The sequence below is a fragment of the Plectrocnemia conspersa genome, unplaced genomic scaffold (assembly GCF_051122295.1).
Source record: "Plectrocnemia conspersa isolate PC_06_02 unplaced genomic scaffold, ASM5112229v1 ptg000010l, whole genome shotgun sequence".
NCBI lineage: Eukaryota > Metazoa > Arthropoda > Insecta > Trichoptera > Polycentropodidae > Plectrocnemia > Plectrocnemia conspersa.
The window spans coordinates 28,257,860-28,279,163 of NW_028277174.1; the positions used below are offsets into that span (position 1 = coordinate 28,257,860).

At 28.6% G+C, this 21,304-nt stretch overlaps 1 protein-coding gene across 3 annotated transcripts in view; it reads left to right on the forward strand.

Moving 5' to 3' along the window:
- The window catches only part of LOC148231282 (uncharacterized), a 178,380-nt gene that overhangs the window by 107,407 nt on the left and 49,669 nt on the right, over window positions 1–21,304 (forward strand). The window lies entirely within an intron of this gene.

The following is a 21,304-nucleotide window of genomic DNA, read 5'->3' on the forward strand; positions in this document are numbered from 1 at the left end:
CAAATTAAATAATAAACCTTTTTATTTATTACATTTTTTGAATATTTTAGTTTTCAAAATTATTTATTCTAGTTTAAATCACATCTTAAAGTAATAGAAAAGTCAATTTATTAAAAAAAACTTTACCAAATAATTAATTAAATTGCTACACTATAAAAAATAAGTTAAATATTATTTAAAAAAATAAATAAAAATGCATAGTTGTCAAATAAAATTCAGGATAAAATATAATAGATTGTATAAAACATCAGTTAAAAATGTATATTAAAACAAATATATTAAATTCACTATTCAATAATTTACTGATGCAGTATAAATGCAGTATAGTTAAAATGTAATTTGTAAACGCATAAAACAATTATATATGATATAATGTAAATACCTTTATATCCAGAAAAAATCGAGGAAATGATGTACGCCTTCACTTGCACACTTTATAACTTATCACACAAAATGCACAGAACGTTAGGTAGACGCCACACTAAGCGCGTCACTTGTCACCCGGGCAAATGAACGACCAGAGCCAACTAATGCACAGGGCGAACTGATTTGCTCATTTGCCCGGGGTCCTACTTATACTAGCTCCGTACCTGGGCACCGACGCCAATCTGCTCCTGTAAAGTGGAGGGGGTACGCTATTTCACTTGCATACTTTTAATGAATTTATTAAAATTTAAAGCATAATCAAGTTTTTTCTGAATAATTATTATGATAATAATTTGTAAATAATTATTATTTTATTTTTAAAAAAATAAAATAAATATTACTTATTGTTTTAATAATAAAGTATGTATATTCTAGACTCTTATAGTATTTGTCAGATGTTTTAAATTATATTATATTTCATTTATGAAACATTGTTTATTGTGTAATTTTTTAAATAGTGTGAATATATTCTTATTAAGAATATGTACATACTTTTAATTAGATAATCAAATCATTCTGGCAATATAAAAAGTATTGGCAGGATAACTTATTCAATTTCGCGCTCTGTATGTCATTTTGATTTATTTCCTTATTAATACGTGTAATATATTTTATTTAATTGATTATATATTATGATTTTTAATTTAAAAAAAGTGAACTTTAAACGTTTCTTTATTTTAAAATTGTGATTATTTTCAATAAAAACTTATTATCTTATTTTGTACAGAAGGTACAAGTTTTTATGACTACGGGGTCAATGAACCGAATGTTTTGCGAAATCCATGACGACAAGACAGCGTGACGGCCCTCTAACAAATTACAACCTCGCGGTCTCCTCTGTTCTCTTTTTCTGCATATAATTTTTTTTATTTTGTAATATTTATTAAATTTACGATATTTTCCTTAGAAATGGGTGCTTAATTATATATTATTAAAAATTTATCGCCTAATCAAATTAAATAATAAACTTATTAATTTTCAGTGAATATGTAGTACGCATTCTTAATTTAATATTGCTTTAATATACCATTATATTATATGTATATAATATCTGATTACTATATTCAACAATGACACTGTCTATTCCGCTTTATATAAAAAGATAAAGTTCGCTACCCCTTTGTTAGGTTTACAGTTAGAGTGCATTGGGAAATCCAAGATAACGGTAATTATGACAAGAATCTAATGGCAACCTTGCGGTCGCCTTTTCCCTTTTTTATATATGTTATTATATAAAGCAAACATTTTTAAATTAGTAACTTTTAAGATAAAAGCATGTGCAATAAACATGTACGTACCAAATTCAATTTTATAAGAAACATATTTGATTGGTAAAATTATTGAATGAATATATTATATTTTTTTATTATATCGTATATAAAGAACCAATTCTCATTTAATTGTTTAATAAGGTTTATATTAACTATTTTTGTGTGCATATAAAATTTAACTAAATAATAACATCTTCCTTCCCACTTTTTCTAAGAATATGAAGGTTGTGTGTTCTTTAGGTTTAATGATTCTAGTGCATTGTGAAATCCAGGATTACGGCTATCGTTACAGCCATTTAGCGGTCACCTTCATATATTTAATTTTACTATTCTGTAGTCCTTGATATATTAATAAATACTAATTATTTATATCGACTAAATTATTTGTGATTTAAAACAATACTGCAATATAATTTTATTCCTTAATATCGTTAAGTAAGTTTAGTTTCTAAATTAGGGTAAAGTATGATAATATATATTTGAAAAAAAAGTAAAATTCATTTTATTTTGCATTTTTAAGCTATTTTATATATGTATAGTTTGTCATTATTTTTTTTTATTTTTTATATATTTAGAATATTTTTTAATTTGAGTATAGTTATAAAATAAGTAAAATTTAGTTTCTGTATTAAAGCAAAACATCGTTATTTTCACTTTATACAAAATAGTTTATTTACCCCGCAATTAGGGTTACAGTTAAAGTGCATCGTGAAATCCAAGATAAGATAATGGACGTGCTTAGGCGTCGGCCAATATGTTGAATATTCCTTTGCGGTTGTCCACAAAAAAATATGGTGGTACTCACAAGTGCTTGTTACTCGCACTGTTAACATTTTAACATTGGCAATAAAGTATAAATATATATAAATTAGAATTAATTAATAAAATTTTCTTTTATAAGATTCGAAAGACAAGAGCGTTAAAGCGTTACAAATTCTTTGAGCGCTCAACATCGTTTTTTCGTTGGTTTCATCTATAACTACATTAAAAATGTAAACCTTTAATTACGTGGTGAAAGTTTGTAAATTTGTTTTAAGCTATGCCGCAAAAGTTTTCGTCGATCGCTTGCGACGAGCGACGTCAAAGTTTGATCTTTCGCATGTGGGGGTGGGAGGAGGGTTACTGCGGGACCAATTTACGGGTGATGATTACTTTGATTTAAATTTTTAACGCTTAACTTACAAATTAACCAGCTCATGTCGTGTCAAATTATTATAAAATTTAATTTGTTTCACTATTTTGAACCAAATGAAAAATGGTATTGGATGTATAAAAGTGAAATGAATTATTTTTACAATGGTAATAGAAAAAAATCAATAATATTGTATCTTAAGAACACTTCTGCTATTTTAAATATACAATTTATGGTACACTTTAGTCATGTAGTGATAAAAAAGTATTTTTCCGAATGGAATTGAAAATATCGACAAAGATTTCTCGTAGAATCAAATCTAAAACTGAACGTATACATTTTATGCCTCTTAAGTAAAAAAGTCGATAAAATAGAATCCGTGCAATTTAATTGTACCATAAAAATTAAAATATTAATTATTTTTGCGGCATCTACTTTTCCTGAACACAACATATATTTTTAACCTTTGCAGATATATGCTTTTTATGTAATAACATGGTTTTCACCAATCTTTATCAAATGTTTTTTAAAGCTATATTTAAAAATCATGAGACTATGATAAAGTCAATCACGATTTACACTATCTAATTTCGGAATTTCTAAAGATCTCATTAGGGTATTTTTAAATTACTTGCCCGATAAATATTAGTTCAGCAAGTATGAAAGCTTATTTTTAAAACGTTATTATATTTTTACAGAAGTATCGCAAGATCTATCTTAGGTTCATTGCTGTTTATATTGTTATTGATATAGAGACGACTATAGATATTTAATTTTATTTATTTTATACATACAACTTGAAATTTTTCAGAAAAGTGAAGTTAATTACTGATTTCTTTGATCTGCAAAAGGATCTCTATTATTTATTGAAATAGGCTTACATTGTCACATAAATTGATTCTTACTATTGTTGGATATACTATTATTGACAGTTTTAATTTTCCTTCGATAAAATTTAAACGTTTTATTTTTTAAATTTATAACCACGAAAGTTATATTTATTATTTATATTCCCATTTTTTTTTATTAAGTTGTAAACATAAAAATGTAAACATAAAAATTATTAACCAACGTATAAAAAAATATCTGAAGTAGTGGACCATAAATAATCATTAGGGTTAAATAATATTCAATTACAGGCATCTCAATATTTTATTATAGATAATCGTATTACTTCGAACAACAACAGAGACGCCTAAGCTCGTCCATTTTCTTATCTTGAATTTCACAATGCACTTTAACTGTAACCCTAATTGCGGGGTGAACAAACTTTTTATGTATAAAGTGAAAATAACGATGTCTTGGTTTATTACAGTAACTAAATTTTACTTATTTTATAACTATACTCAAATTTTAAAATATTCTAAATATATAAAAAAATAATTATAAAATATACATATTATATAAACCAGCTAATTAGTGAATCTGAATTTGTGCAAATACTTTTGACCACTTTTAGGTCATCTGCATAATAATTAAAATCACTGACAATAAAAATATTTAAAAAAATATTATTTTTGCTGTTTTTATCTTCTCGAAAAAGGCTAAATAATAAAAAAATGTCGCAATTTAAATTAGGTATAAATAGTAAATTATAAATATGTTTGATAAACTCTACAATTTTTATTTAAATACTATTTGAAAAATAAGTATAAAAATACGTGTGTAAATTACTAAAATAATTATTTAAGCGATTAAAATATTTATATTAATTTTTTTATTTACTTGTCAATATAAAATGGGATGTTTTTGTTGCAATAGTATAAAAATATTTATCTATTTTTTAGCAGTTTTTGAGTTATTATGATTGTCCCCGTAAAATGCCAGTCCATGACACTGCTTCAAATGATATTTTTCCATCCCTTTAAGCGACTTCCCTTTGAATAAGCCGACTCCTGCGAAGCCATTGTTTATGGAGAGCTTATGGCAACACGTTCGGTGTTGCCACTACTCAAACTCGAGCTGAGGCGTGACTTATGGCTTATTTGATAATAGGCGAGGCAAACGGCGCTGAGTGCCCCTAAACTTTGCTCAGAATCTATTACGGATGATTTACGCGCGGAGAGTTTGTTCGCGGTTTGTATGCAAAGTTTTACGTGCCAATATTGATCATAATGAGCGATGCTTCCTAAACGTATACCCCGGTATAAGATTCAACTTTGGGATGCTGCATTATGATATTAATATAATCGTTTAATGAAAGGCCTACCTGCCTGAGATGAGGCTGGTAAGCGATGCGGAGAAATTTGGTTATGTTTATAGGTTTCCTCGAAATATAATTTAAATTATATTATTACCATCTTCACAAATAAAATAGATAATAACAATGTAAAATAATAATTTACCGTTCAGAAATATTCCTGGAAATAGTACTACGAAACGGTTGTGTATTTGGGATATCTAAAACACTTTTAAGGTTTCAAGTGAAGTTATAAATTATTTATAATATGTAATCATACAACTACTCTAAATTTTAACAAGAAAAAACGTAAATTATATTTGTAGATGAATATCATATTTTTATAGCACTTTCAATAAATTCAGTTTATTCTGTATTGATTTTTTTTAATCGATAATATTAGTGATTGAAGCAAAGTAAATGTATTTTAAATAAATACAAATTAAATAATGCATAATACAATAACCCAAAAACATGATATATTCATAGCCGCCGAATTTATTCGTCTCACACCTCGGCCAGATTGGGTTCAGCCGTATAGGTGAGCGCCGGGCCGTAAGTAAATGTCTCTACAATAGAGATTTATACGAAAGCTTTGGAAAAATCGTAAAGATGCCTTCAGCTTAAGGAGATAGATCCCGCGCCGTAAGTTAGAATGAGTCGGATGATGCGGGCCGTAAAACATTTGCTAAGGTCGCTTTATAGGTGACACGCTCCGTAATGGCTCAGATCATCGCGGAGAATCAGTAATAAAATTACTCGTAGCTGTACGTGCCCAAATTATTCTTATAATATTCTAAATGTTTATGTTTGAAAGTAAGGAATAATGTTGGGGATTTGATTTTCTTCCGTGTGTTTTCCGGTCGTTTTTCACATTGGCAGGTGTTGAACCGGAACGTATGGGTCTCTGAGGTGATATCTTGCCTGAAAACATAATTAAGCTTTGGTTACGCGATTGGCTCGAATTGGGTTTTTGTGGGTCACCTATATAGGCATACATATATTTTCTAAAAAAAAATGTACCCTTAGTAAATAATTCATTATATTTTTTTTAAAGGATATTGCTGTTATGTTGTGTAATTATTAAAATTTAAAATTTATATGTATATATTCAACTACTATGGTTTATGGTTCTTGATCTTCAGTACTGACCATCAAAGAAACTGCACTCAGATCTTAAATACGGCTTAAAAAAATTAAAGATAGGGTTCTTCTAGGCCTGATTTGATTCCTGATTTAATTTTGAAGTATTGTGAAGTCAGTCTCGCTGCTCCTTTAAAATATAATTCCGAATTAATTACATAAATACGGCAGTTAGAAATTCAAGTTTTATTCTGTACGCAAATGATTTAAAATTGTATAAATCTTTTTTAAAGACAAAGTTTATTACTATTTTTTTTTGTGTAAAAACTGAGTTTGATAATTATAACTGTAATCTTTCGTGCTTGCGTCCGTAGGATAAATAGGCTTCTGAAACGGGTTAAATCGGGTTAAATTGAAACGGGCTGATCTAAGGGATCAAGTTGGGTCGGTCTCTTCATGATTGAATATCTTACAAACACTCAGTTGGTGATTTCTTTAGCACAGTGTATGTCAGTGTGTGTCAGTAAAAGTGTCAGAGAAAGTCTCTGAGGAGGTGACCGTTGGTTTCGTGCGTTTCTGTATTTATACATATGGTCCCTTCCATAGACGATTTTGTTTTCGGTCCCTTTCTGTGGAACGGCCATTTAAAAAAGAGTAAATATGTTTGGAATATATTAAACGACAATTTGGAATGGCAATTACAAATGCACGTGTTATTATTTTTCAAGACATTGGCGACGGATATTTTAATCTTTCTGGTTATTGGCGGATACTTTGACTTACTTTAAAATTAAGTCTTCTCACAGTGAAAAAAAAGTGTTTTTGGTTCAAGACATATTAAATGGCACTGAAGATCAGCAGCCCCATTAAAAAATACTTAAAAGAACGCAGCAAAAATTAAGATTAAAAATAAAAATAAAAATCATCGAACGCATGTTGAACTAATAATCGTAAATATACATTATGTATTTTTAGTGTTAATATGTTGCGTATTTTTTCATAATAAATAGTAGGTGTTGGTTCAAGGCGCGTTTGGTGACTTACATTCCCTTTCACTCACTCGCATGTTAAGTGACGAGAGTAAATGAGAAGAAGTGAGGGTGCAGAGCGCATGCAACTAACGCCCTTATCTCTCACTCACTCTCGTCACTTAACACGCGAGCGAGCGAAAGAGAATGTATCTCACTGTACGCGTCAGGTTAACTTACAGTGTTAACTTCAAATTCAGTGCGGAACAACATTCAAATGATAAGTAATAAAAATACAATATTTGCGCAAGAACTGTATGTATTTATTATTTTTAAATCATTATTACTAGTACTTTTTTCCCCTTTCCCACTCTTCGAAGTTTCATTATTTAATTTAGATCTCTAGTGGAGATTACATAAATTTACACTAGTATTCTTTTGAGGATGTGGGCGATTCCTATTAAAACGATCTTTCGTACTTCAGATACCAATTTATATCCAGGAAGTCTTTTAAGATGTTTATGTATTTTTAAGCGTTACCAACGCGTTCTTAGTTTTGCAGTTACACATTCTGCTAATTTATCTATCCAAGTATTTTCTTTATATTCTTTTTTTTCTTACAGTTTCTTTTAACCTTTTATTTGAGCCAACTGGAAGTTAAATAATAATCAGCAGACAACTATTTTTTTATTATAATGCGTTTGTTGTTTTCTTCCTCATAAATTTTAAATTTAATTTATTATGTTAATTTTTTTGTATTTTCTTATATTTGGGACAGACGTGGCAGCATTAAAGCAATACATTTTAAGCAAATTTTACGGTGCTATTCAGCATCCAGTAATTCTGTTTTTAAAAAAAAAATGATCGCATATTTTCTATGATATGGATGGCTGGCGAAGTGAAAACAAAAGCAGATATTGCATACACGAAATTCCTTCTACTATTTGTATACTTTTATCTCCATTCAGATATTTTTTTACCTAAATGCTTCACTATACATTGTTGTTAAATATTAGCAAAAAGTAAGTCTCAATGTTTATATTAAAATAAACGTATTCGAAAGAATTGCGCAAAATATATGTTTTTTAAATAAAAAACCTTTTTCATTGATATATAATGCAATGATATTTTTTTTCTGTTACCAAATAATGATATTTTGTGCTAGACGATGTAATTAAAATAAGTAAAAATTAAAATGCGTCGACGAATGCTTTTTAAATCAAACTTGATTTATAGTTTATTTTTTTAAGTAAATAAATATGAAATATATTTATTGTTGTACCAATTAAATATTTTTGCTTTTTATTACTTCACGTAATTGGGAGTACATAAAAAATTGCAATTAAAAGTCATATGTATTTTTTATTTTATAATATTTACATATTTACTTTTTACACGAGTAGAAGTAAATATTTATTATGATATTCTATATTGAATATTAAATTTACAATAATTAAAATAAATCACATCTCAATCATAAATCATAAAAAAAGGTTTGTTAAAAAATATATGTCGCATTCTGAACACACAGATTTACAATTTTTTACGCACTCACATTTCACAAGATTCCTTCGGATAATCATAATAAGTAATATATTTTTATTACAATAAATTGGCACCTAGTAAAAAATTTAGGAAGCATCCGGTCGATAAAAAAAATATTTTATCAAAGACGATATTGTCCTAGATTTATTGTTACAAAAGATAAAAGATTAGTGCCCGAATTTTTAAAAGATTAGTGCCCGAATTTTTAAAAATATTTTTTTTTATAATAACTGCGAGATGTGAAGCAGTCCCCAGTTAGCCTAACTACAGTATGAATGAATTTCCTTCATTTCAAAGCATGTTTTTATTTTATTAGCTACGCTATATTTACCAATTGTTATCTATACGTACGGTCGCTTTGTTAACAACAAACAAAGCCGCGTTTTAATTGTAAATTGAATTATTAACAATATGATAAAATTGAATTGATTAGGAGGCGCTCGAACTGGAATTGGGTTAGCCTCACATCGTCTAGAAACAAACAGACACCCCATATAAAATTCATTCATATTAAAACTTTGGCACGGCATACTACCTACTACATCCAGTATTCCAGTTAGTCGAACTAAAACAATATTTCACGGGCGGCGTGGCCCGAGCCCTTTCCCTTACAACGTGTAGGGAATAAATTAGTTGATATTACATTCGGAACATCGAAAGGGGTCCACCTGCGAAATAAGGCTCGGAGACCCTATAAATTAATTAAATATTAATATCAGAAATGCCTTTGCTTGTGTGCGTATTATTGTGAAGACGATTCGTGTTCTACAATATTCTATTGTTGTATTATATCACAGTGTGTTGTTTTAACATTAGGGCGACCATTCTAATTACACAGACAAAGACCGACGTCGGTTTAATTTGACTTATAGTGAATATGGTTTAACTACAATATATTAAACATAGGTATATGGGCAAAACATATAAGGCTCAATTGAGACGTGTAGTGACACGCTTGTTCGTTTAATAAACGTGGTTGGCAAACACACACATACATACACTATTGCGTAATTTAACTAAATAATGAGGACCTTAGGTTTAACGATGATTGTTCATAACAGCCATAGTTGTGGCAATCTGGTAAGCAAAATGGCACAGAAATATTATATAGCATAACATGTATTATTATATAAAATAAATATCATTGATTTTGTTACATTTTATATTTTTTATTTTTTCAATACGTGTGTAAAAAGTTACATTTTTACAAGAGAAAATAAAAATAGGTTGAATTATATAAAATATTAAATAATTAAATAAATTCGGTGGAGATACTTATTGTGGAGTTTCCCAATACTTAGGTTTTTGCATGTGGTATTTCAAAGGTTCTTTCAGAATTTCCGGATTGTATATATTCCGCAAAAAGCAAAAAAGACTCTTGGTAATTTTGGATCTAGCTCTTATATTCCGAAAGAGAATAAACATCAGCAGCAGAAACAAACTCTGTATAAATCTTAATATGGAATGTCTGTATCGTCTAGGCCAGCGTTTCTTAAACTTTTTGGCTATGTAGCCCTCTTTTGAGTTTATTATTTTTTCTCTCCCTCCTCCCCACAATAATTACCCGAAAAAAATTAGGGAAATAGTACACATTAAAAATTATTTCGGGTATTTTAAAATTACAAAATATATTTCTTATAGTACTTTATTTTTTTTAAATAAAAAAAATATTTTATTATTAAATATTTCGTTTAAAATTTTGTACATTAAATATTGTAAGCGGACGGATATTATGAGAATGCAAGAAATTTTCATATTGCATAAAAAACTGGCAAACTTTCGTTCTGGCATTTGACGACTACAACCGATTAGGAACATGACAGTTACTTTCTCGACGATGTATTTCTCCTGGTATAGAAATATAATTATTTATTTGTATACTGTATACATATATATCGTAAAATGTCACTGAAAATTTCATTCAAGCGCGAAGCAAAACATTGAAACATTTTTTAAACTGTCATTATTCTCGTTTCTTTTGATTTTAAACTGCAGATGACCGGAATTTAATATTCCAAATAATTTTATTTATACTCTGTGTTGCGCGAAAATCACGCGGCAAAAAATGACTCATCGATTAAGTGTTACATGATTTGTCTAATATTTTCAATTGACTATATCTTATTATTTAAATGTTCTCTATTCTATAGTAACATCTTTTTTATTTAATTAATAAATAGCAACGTTTTTCTTACTTAGTTGTCGGAAATGACGATCTTGAAGTGTATTTGATTAATTCAATTTTATTACTTTTATTACAATATTAAGAGAGGCGTGTAAACGCTCTCCCAATATTTCTTAAACGAAATGTTGACGATGGATTACGTAATGTAAGCAAAACATATTTGACACATCATTTTTCAGATGTGAGATAACTCTTAGATATTTACCAACCGTTTTAGCAGCCCCATCGTTGCACAAACTTGTATATTTTCAAGCAGGATATTTTTTCGATAAAAAATCCTAACTTCATGATACATCGTTTCACAATGTCAGCTTAAAATTTTCTGGTAAAGAGCTATTCTTCAATGAGCTTTTGGTTATCTCAGAATCTAACATATGCCATTAGTACGAATTCATTATCACGTATAGATGATTCATCTATTTGAAAGTCAAATTTCTTAACTTGCAAATGAGCAATTAGTTGATTTTATAATACTTAAGAATTGCTCAAAGGAAAAACTTGAGTAATTGCGTTTGATTCGTGACCATTAAAATAACGATAGATACTGCTAGAAACATCAAAGATTCAGTAAAAGTATTATATGTTCTTTTTCGACTTTTTTAATTAACTGAGAAATTTCATTTGAAGCAATTAAGAATTCTAAATTTTCATTGATCCTTCATTAAAAACTCGTAGCCATTTTTATTTATTCAATAAATTATATTATGATGTTAAAAAATAATAAAATTGCCATTTTTGTCATGATGCTCTGGTTACTAGTTGCAATATTTCAACAAGTATCATTAACTGCAGAGCAATAAATGTTAGGTACCCTAAATGGGAATCATGGCAGGTAATGGGTTAACAAGTGATGTCACATCACTGATGTTTCGCCCTATAACTATATTTTAAAACGAACTTTGTTCGTAACGTATAGAATTTATTAAGAGACTGTCAATCAAATACTCTTGATAAATGACAGCTTAGAGCAGCATATATTTTCACTAGCATCTATTAAATAAAATATATTTTATTATTAAACGCATGGTGATGAGTGAGAAATAGACACATATTAAGCGTATAATTATAATATGTGGCGCGAATCAATAAAAGACGTCAATTGCTTCGATTTTTGGGTAAATAATCATGATTTTCTATAAATCAAATTTTTTTGTAAATATACGTTATTAAATTTATTAAATTAAATTATTTTTACCGCAATATTCCTAAATTTATGTAATTAAAAACCAGTGAAAAATTTCTTAGTTTGCTACTGAATTTTTACAATGTCATTTTTTAATAATATAAAAATATTAAAGGCAATATTAATAATAATTAAGATCGGCGGACGAGGCGCAGATGGTCGCGGTCAATCAAAATATGTGTTGCTCTCGCCGCCGCCACGTCCGTGTTGCTCACAACGTTCCCCACATTTTCACTACTAGAAACAAAATATATTCTTTGTTTTTTATCTATTCTTTAAAGTATACAATTTTTTTATTTATATTTTACACCTATAAATTTTAATTTGCAATCTAATAATTATTTAATGTAACTTGAATTTTTTTAACCAGTTTTAGTTAGGCCTAAAACTAGAATATGTAGTCATTAATTTTAATGTAATTTAAAAATAAAAATATTTATGAGTATATTTCGTCGACGTATAAGTTTGTAATTATCACTGTGTTATTCTATAAATAACAATTTGAAAACAAAATAATTCACGAGCAAACACACAACGCTTCAGCATTTTTCGGTTTGTGTGCACATGAACCGGTGCTTTGGGGGCCAAGTTTTGAATACACGTAAGGGAGATGTTTCCGTTGGCGCTTTGCGTGGTGGCAAACCAAACATAGGCGCCCTCGAAGCCCTCATGACATAATTCCGGACAAACCGCAGTCCTTCACCCTGCGGTATGTTTACTCTCGTTGATATTTATTACGTTCATCATATGGGAGGCGGTGGTGACGCTAAATTATCCGCGAACCTCGTAAATCAAACAAAGTGTCTATATATTATATTTTGCGTGTATGTACCTAACAATATGTGCTATTTTTGTTGCTTAGGGAGTAACTGTCCTTATATTGTGAACAAGTGTTTATCTTTAAGAAATATAAATATAGGTACTTAAATTAAATTATTAAACTCTTTCGCATTTGACATTATCAATCGATGCTGACATTCAAATTACACATATACTAGATGGAGTCTCATTGGCTATGAAATGTCATACTACTTGCTATTAAAACTATTATTACTATTATTTTGTATACGTATTAGCAGTAAAGCCAAGATTACCACTTCCGGCTAAGTATTACAACTATAAAAGATGTTTTGTTAGCACAAAAAGAGGTTTTAGAACTCACATATTTTAATAGATATTTTATTATGAATCATCTTAGAAAGTAAAGGAAGCCCCGTATTTCTAAAGTACGCTTGACAGTAAAATGTGTAATAAAATCTACAATATCAAAGATACATACACAATACGATACACGATATATTTGAGGAAAATCTGTTGGCATCGTGTGCCTTTTTATGGTTTGTTTGTACAGTATTGTATGTGCGTCGTATATATGATATAAATATACTACATACATATATTATACACACTAACATAAAAGTATAGGTGTGTTTTTAAACAAACATTGACGCCTCATGTTGAAAGTATCGAATGTCTATGAAGAGGTGAAAATTATTATTAGAATTCTGTTTAGTTTGTACTGAAACGAATTTCAATCACAAAGTTGCTAAGTAAACAGATACAAATTAAAAATATTATTGACTTTTCTTATATACACTTTCAATACGTATTATATATACATATTTTTAATATTCGAGTCTAAGCACTTTAGTCTAGTATTTTTGGGACCTCAAGTGGTTCGTCCTTTTTTAACAATTTCTTATTAAATGCTATCCATTAACAGTTCCAAATACTGTGGACTTTACTTTAACAAAGGCAAGGGTTGGTGTCTAAATATCTCAGTTAAACAAGTGCACTAAAACGTCATTAACAAATGCTAATAAGCGCTGTACCTAATACAGAAACAGTTCTAAACAAAGAAAAATTGCTTGCCAAATATTTCAGTTAATCATGCATTTCATAAAATAACGACGATTTTATTAACCCCTTCACCGCGAGTAGCATCTTTAGATGCCATCAAGCAAATTTTCAGTATTTGGCACTTAAAGGTTTATTAAGCTTTGCAATATAGTTATTTTGTATATTTAAGGATAAAAAATACTATAATATTTACTGATTTATGGCATGTATAGGTTCCCAATACATATTATCAAAGTGCAAAATGGCGTGAAAAATACCAGGCACTAGTTAATACTTTGATTAGACAATAATAAAAAGTCTGCTTCTGCCTTGAATCCTTGCATTGATCAGAATATTAAGGAAAGGAGAGAATGTTGCATTTTTATTATTTTCTAAAAGATATATTAGGATCTATTCATAAAATAACCCAAAATAACAAAACAATTTTGCTTCCAAATTAATGATATTTCAACTGAACTCGCACAAATCAGAGTAATCCTGAATCGACCGAGACGACCCTAAGATGACCGAGAAAAACAGTTGCTTTTAACTCTTAAAATCTGTAACCGTTACATCATTCTTATTCATATTTAAATTTGTTATAATAGCAGCATCAAAAACAAATATCTGTTATTTTTTATAATTCTCGGAGGTTAATTTTTTTATAGTTCTTTGCAATTTTCGAAACATCTGTGAAACATATAATTTATTTATTTTCAACGTTTATTTAATTCGTGTTCATTACTAGCAATTTCTATTGGAACGAAAATTTTCACTTGAAAGGGATGATATTTCTCAGAATAACAATATTAGCTTTCGTTTCATTACTCTCTTCTTCGTAAAAATGTATACACATTTAAACTTGACATAGTATATACAAGAATTTCAAGGATGTTGTTAATATTTTTACATGATTAGAAATGTAATTTTCTTCCTGAAGACTTTCTGGGAAACCTCGATTGAAATATTCCTTTACAAAATCATATACTGTTAGTCAGAGTTAATTGAATATTTAACTTACAGTGTTTATATGATCAACTTATTTGTTGTCAGGATCGACTTTTTACATAAAAAATAGTTACAAACTACATACCTATTAAATTATCGAAATAAGAATTATAGTTAAGACTTCAGGGCCAATTAATGACAGGAGGGTGAGGGTAGAAATGCATTTATACTAAAAACAAATCATTTATATCAAAATTGCTAAATAGAATTTGCTTTTGTTAATTTTTAACCTTTTATCGACTTTGTGGTAGGTTTAATAAAAGCAAAGAACTTTAATTTCTTCTGAAAAATTAACAAAACCAGAAAAATATTTTTTATGTAATACTAACCTTAAGATTTTGAGAAGTAGAGTTAATTATTTTACATTTACGTATATTTTCAAAATTATTTCTGTATATTATATATTTATTATTATTTAATATTGCTTTTATAGTTATTAATAATAAAAAAATCAGTGATTTTTTTTTTTTTATTGCTCAGATTTATTTTTGTTAGAGAATGTTTTAATAAATTATTTTAAGACTTTTCTTTTTGAAAATTTTGGTAATTTATTTTACGTATTTATTTATGCCTTTAATTATTCGGTTTTGTGGATTTTTTCTGTATTTACACAAAGGCTTTTATTATTTTTTTTAAATATTTTTTGGTAAAATAATTTATTTCGTAAACTATAATTAATTAGTATTATTTTGTTTAAAAAATATTTACAATAATTTAAGTTAGAAAATAATATTATATCATATAATAATAATATTTTTAATTTATTATTTCATAAGTTATATATTTAAATATGTAACAATTATATTATATGTATATAACTATCTGGGGTATCTTAAAACAGTAAAAGATCGACCGCCGTACAAGTACGGCGGAACTTTTCAAAGGGTTAAAAAACCTTCGGTGTTATGTGTATTTTTCAAACTCACATGATTTAATTTTTTTTATAACTTCAACACAAATATATTGACCCAATACATCAATTTAAATTTATAAAACAACACCTTCAATATACATATTTATCAATAAAAATCTTTGCCCCAAGATCTGGCTTTTAAAGAAATATTACATTGCAAAGTAGTCATTTAATTTGCAAGAGCTTAATTTTTATAATCAAATAGCTCTAAAGATTTACTTGCAACTGATTTTTCATATATTCTAACATAACTTTCATTTTTGTAAAGCATTAAATGTCTTTTTAAAATCTGGTAAAGCTTTCTTAATTTCGAGCACGTATTTTTTGGTATTAAATGTGTTGCACATTAAATTTTTTGTAAATGGTCCCTGATGTTTGGGAATCTGCCAAAACGGTTAAGCTTGAGTTTTTGAACTAACTATTGTTTTTAAACGCAGAAATATCACTAATCAAATTGCTGATATTGTTACTTTTACCTAGCAGTTCTAGATTTAACACACTTAGTTTTACTTTTTAATTTTGATTCTACAAGCACTGGTGAACTTTTCTTTTCACAAGAAATATAACGATCTTGTTAAACGACTCTTAAAATATAATATTTACAAATCTTGTTTTGGATAATCCGCCTTACATATGTGTGTAAAAATGAATTTGAAAAAGTCGAAATTTTTCTCAGACAATATCCATTACATTTGGTAATAAATCTCTTGCTATTAAAAACATATTGATGAATAATTCAATGATAGCTCAAAATACCTGCAAATATTTTTTGTTATTGGTTACGTATTCTTTGAAGTCAATACAAATATCGATACCTCGAGTTCTTCCTCGCAATAAAATCATCTATCTTGAATAGCTCATTTTAATTTGCTTTTTAATTTTACAAACAGGGAATCTGCTACATCAATAAAAGTTTCTTGAAGCAATTCGCTATAAAAAAGATTTACATTTTATAGCTTTTTGGCAATCTTAGATTGCTTAGTTGGCTTAAAAAAAATCCTTGTTTAGGTATTGCAATCAAAACGCCATATATCTACGAGCAACATTTCTCTTTTACCTTGACAAAAAAAGGCTAATTCCCATTCCTCGCGGAAGTAATAAGTTTTTGTTTTTTGGATTACTTATGATCTACAACAAAGATAAAAATTTCAATATTTATATCTAATAGTGTATTGTATTATGAAAATTTAATACTAACAAACAGACAAACACACAATCGCGACAGCACAGGCACAACTACTAGGTCGCGGTGGGCAAAGCTAGCTGGCAACAGGCTAATTCTTCTCCCATGCGAGCATTCCCGCTTTACTCATTACTAGCGACAATCAAACTAGCTTTATAACCAATATTCATTTATTAATTAATATTTATTTCAAGATATTTTTGTACCAAGCTAATGAAAAAAATTACTCAAAAATTGATTTGTTATAAACCGTTAAATATATATTTTAAATACCTTGAACGATCTTATTTGATATTTATTTAAATTTCTAACAAATACGATTAGCAACTCTGAATATTTTAACACGACTTTTTGGGCGGGCTTGTTATATTATTTTGTAAATATTTGCAAAAGTAATTGTTTTATTCATTTATCGATAAGTTATTGATTTACTTTGTGTAAGGGAAACGTAGTTTAGTTAAGTAATATATTCTAAGGCAAATAAAATTATTTGCTTCCACTAAATAACGTTAATTAATATTGAATCAAAGGGAGGATATAAACAGATAAGGCAACAAATAATACTAAGTGCATATAGTAATATTAGGTTGTATACCATTTATATGTACAATATAAATCTTTTCGATAGTTAGTCCACGACCCAATAGTATTGTGAAATCTATTAAATCAACATATTACCTTTACTGTTTAAATATTTAAATTAAAAATCTGTTATTATTTCCAACAGCAGCTTATTAAATTGGCTTATTAAGCTATTAATTAATATATTGGATCCAACTTTTATATGAGGCGGATCCAGTCATCATAAAGAGTGCACAATACTGTAAAATCCTGTATATTCCTGTTTAAGCGCTAAGATACGATTCATTGTTAACTCGCAGAAGTGTTTATGTGACTTGACACTTTTGGAATTTTTTTAAAAATTTATAAATGTGGCTTTTTCACAATGATCTCGCCCATCTTTGTCTGTCGCAATATGTAATATAATCTGATAAAATTCTCACTAGTTTTCACTTGCGTCTTACTGGCTGCAAATTCACATACCTCAGTGTTATTATCCTGAAAGGACAGAACGCAGCTTTGAGCGCAAGTTTGAAGCGTTACACTCAACATCAGTAAAAATATGCAGTAGAGTAAAAAAATAGTTTTTAAATATATGTTATGTAAAAGATCAAATGTAATACACATAGCTCAGGACAGAGAAGATTATTTAGTCATAATCAACTGACAAACTTTGTAATTTGGCAAACGACAAGGATAGAGATTCAAGGACTCGCATCAAGACAGATTTACTAATTAGGAAACTTCGTCGTCACTGATATATATAATATTTTTCATAGCTCAATTGCGATCACTGGGTAAATTTTCCTCCGAATCCAACCACGAACCGAAAGAGGCGGTCTCTCTCTCTCTCTTTCTCTCTGCCCAAAAGCCGCTTATTATTCCGACCGAAATAAAAGTTATGCTCATTGTTTGTGTTTTTGTTGTAAGAATGCCTGTCGAACAAAATGTGGCGGACAAAAGAGAAAATTTGCGGTTTCGCCCTCAGCCGGGGGTGTGGCATGTAATTTTCGTCACGCCGGCCTCATTGATTTCGCATTAGGGATCAATGGGGAGGGCCGGTCAGGTGACCCTTTGTGTCATTACCATATCTGCTATGTGATTATTATAATTAATAGCCGAATAAAAGTGGTCGTTCGACCGCGACCGCCACGGTCGATGTGCGTTAATATCTTATATTATTATAATAGTGGCAAAGCACTTGTTAAAAAATCAATGAGTATTTTTTAAATATAAATAAATAACCACATTAATAATTTGATATGAGAATTAATATTACAAATTTGTTAATAAAAATTAACAAGCATGAGCAGCTTAAAGCTAAAAAAAGTCAACACTAATCAAGAAAAAGCGGAAGTGTTGACAAGCACATTTTCACGCCAATTTATGATATCGATAAATCCGTAATAGATAAAAAACAATAGAATATTAATTAATAAATAATCTAATGTATTAATGGTACATATGATTTAAAAAAATATTGGGAATTGTCAATAAATAATTTTTTCTTAATTTTCGATTTTATTTATTGGGAATAAATTAATTAAAATGAATAATTAAAAAAAAAATATATTTTTAAGACCTTGGCTTATAATATATTATTTATATAAAAACGTGATTTTCTTGCATACGAGGAAAGGACTCTAATCTTTGCTTCTTTCATTCAAATATTGTATATGAGTTCAGTAATAAGAGAAAATATGATTAATGTATTAAATATGCACTCTTATACTACATAATATTAACATGATTAAAGTCTTTGGTTTGTTATTGTTTATGGTTCGTACTTATTAGTATACAATTAAATTCAAAGAAATCTATGCACTCTTTCATTATATAATATCAAATTACTATGAATATCACGTTTATATATGCGATTTGAATTATTAAAGCCTTTGGTTTGTTATTATTTATAGTTCGTACTAAGTATCATGCTCTGAAATAATAAAGTCTTTATAATGCAGGTACGTTTTAAGCGGGTAATTGGATATGTATGAGATACAAAATGCACCACAATGCACGCGAGAAAATGTTCAATGAATAATGTATAAAGTTTTTCCTGAGCGTTTCCTCGTTAAGGGGCGTGGTATCAATGACGAGGAAAAACTAGAATATTAACACAAAAAACAAAGCCGCTGCGACAACCCGCTTAAGTACTAAATTATATAATAATGTTATATAAGTTATACGGTGAATATTGATTAGTATATTACATAACAGGTGGTAACTAGAGAGTATTTATTTGGTTATTTAATAATATTTGGACCATGACAGATGTTTCTAATGCAAAGAGAGAAGCGGCGGCTTCTGCGATCTTTGCTAGTCTGAATTTGGGTCAGCCTCCTCTTGGTTGGAGTTCAAGCTATAGGGTTTATGCAGAAGTTATTTAGCTTAGTTGAATAAAATTAAGGAGATCAAATATTCAAACCTGTATAAAAAAATATTTTAGCATTCATTATATACATTTATAAACTTATATTGTCAGATTGATAAAATAGTATGTTTAATCGCTTCGTAATATGACAGTAAAGCATAACACATGGGTCATTATAAAAATATTTATAGTAAACTGCAAATAAAATTAACTGTGAATATATTATATCACATGCAGCTAGTTACAGCTTCAAATTAACTGAAAAATATTAATTACCAAAAATAACGATGCGTCATTCATTGACACTATATAGGCGAAGCTTTAATAAACCGTGTCCAATTTCGTGTCACAATTTTCATTTCAGCCATTAAGTGATCCGTTGTTGGTTTTGTCTGTTTGCCACCAGTACATAATCAAACAATGTTGTAAAAGCAGACAAACAGTCAATGTTCGCCATTAGACGGTTTAACTAAATGTGCCCTAATTTGACTGTGACGTTCGGACCCATTTGATAAATATATTTATTTTACTTTACTATTATAAAAATACAAAATAAAGCTTAATTAAACTGATGCAGTTACCATGAGAAAAAAATTGTCGCAATATGCGTTGAAAATGCAAGAATCAAAAATTATATTTTTCTCTAACGCTACGGCGTTATGTTGATTAAATTTGTACCTGACGATCAGAGATCTGCAGGATAAATTAAAAGTGGAATACGAGAACAGATGAAAAATTGTCTAATCTCAACCTATTGCTTGGACTAAAATTCTTATTAAAAATAAGAAAAAGATAGAAAAAAACAAGTCCAATTTAATTCATTAAATTTGGTAATTGTCCGTCGCGTTAAGACTGGGTGTCTAAGGAAACATTCTTCAGCTTTTCCGTCAGCACTTCATTTGAAATTCGTTTCTGAAAATAACTTTTAACAGTTATTCTCAACTTGAAACACACGAGAGTTTATTACTTGCACTAAGTGAAGCTATGTCAATCATTAAGGGAAACTGGGAAGAGCAAAAAAGCAGCCGCTTTCTGATTTCGTCATCTTTGGTCCTGATTTCTAAAATCTAAAAGAAGCTTGCTCTTTGGAAACGTCTATACTTTTCAGATGCAGACAAGGCCATTATAAACAAATTGTTTGTGAATTGAAAAATATAGTCATGTAAAATATATAGAAAGTGGCAGCTTTTATATTAATAATTTCGATTATATTATATATCAATCAATCTTTAAATTCACATCTTATATATAATTGTTCTAAGCCGCTTCCGCTTCCGGACGCGCATAACTTTAAACGAAACATTCTCCGTTCAATTATCTACTCTGTAATTCGTATCGATTTGTATTAACAGTGTGTAACAATACACGTAAACAAAGGAAATATATTTAATTATAATAATAAATAATAATAAAAATTAAAATTGAATTTGTTCCGATTGATTTTCGAGCCGCCG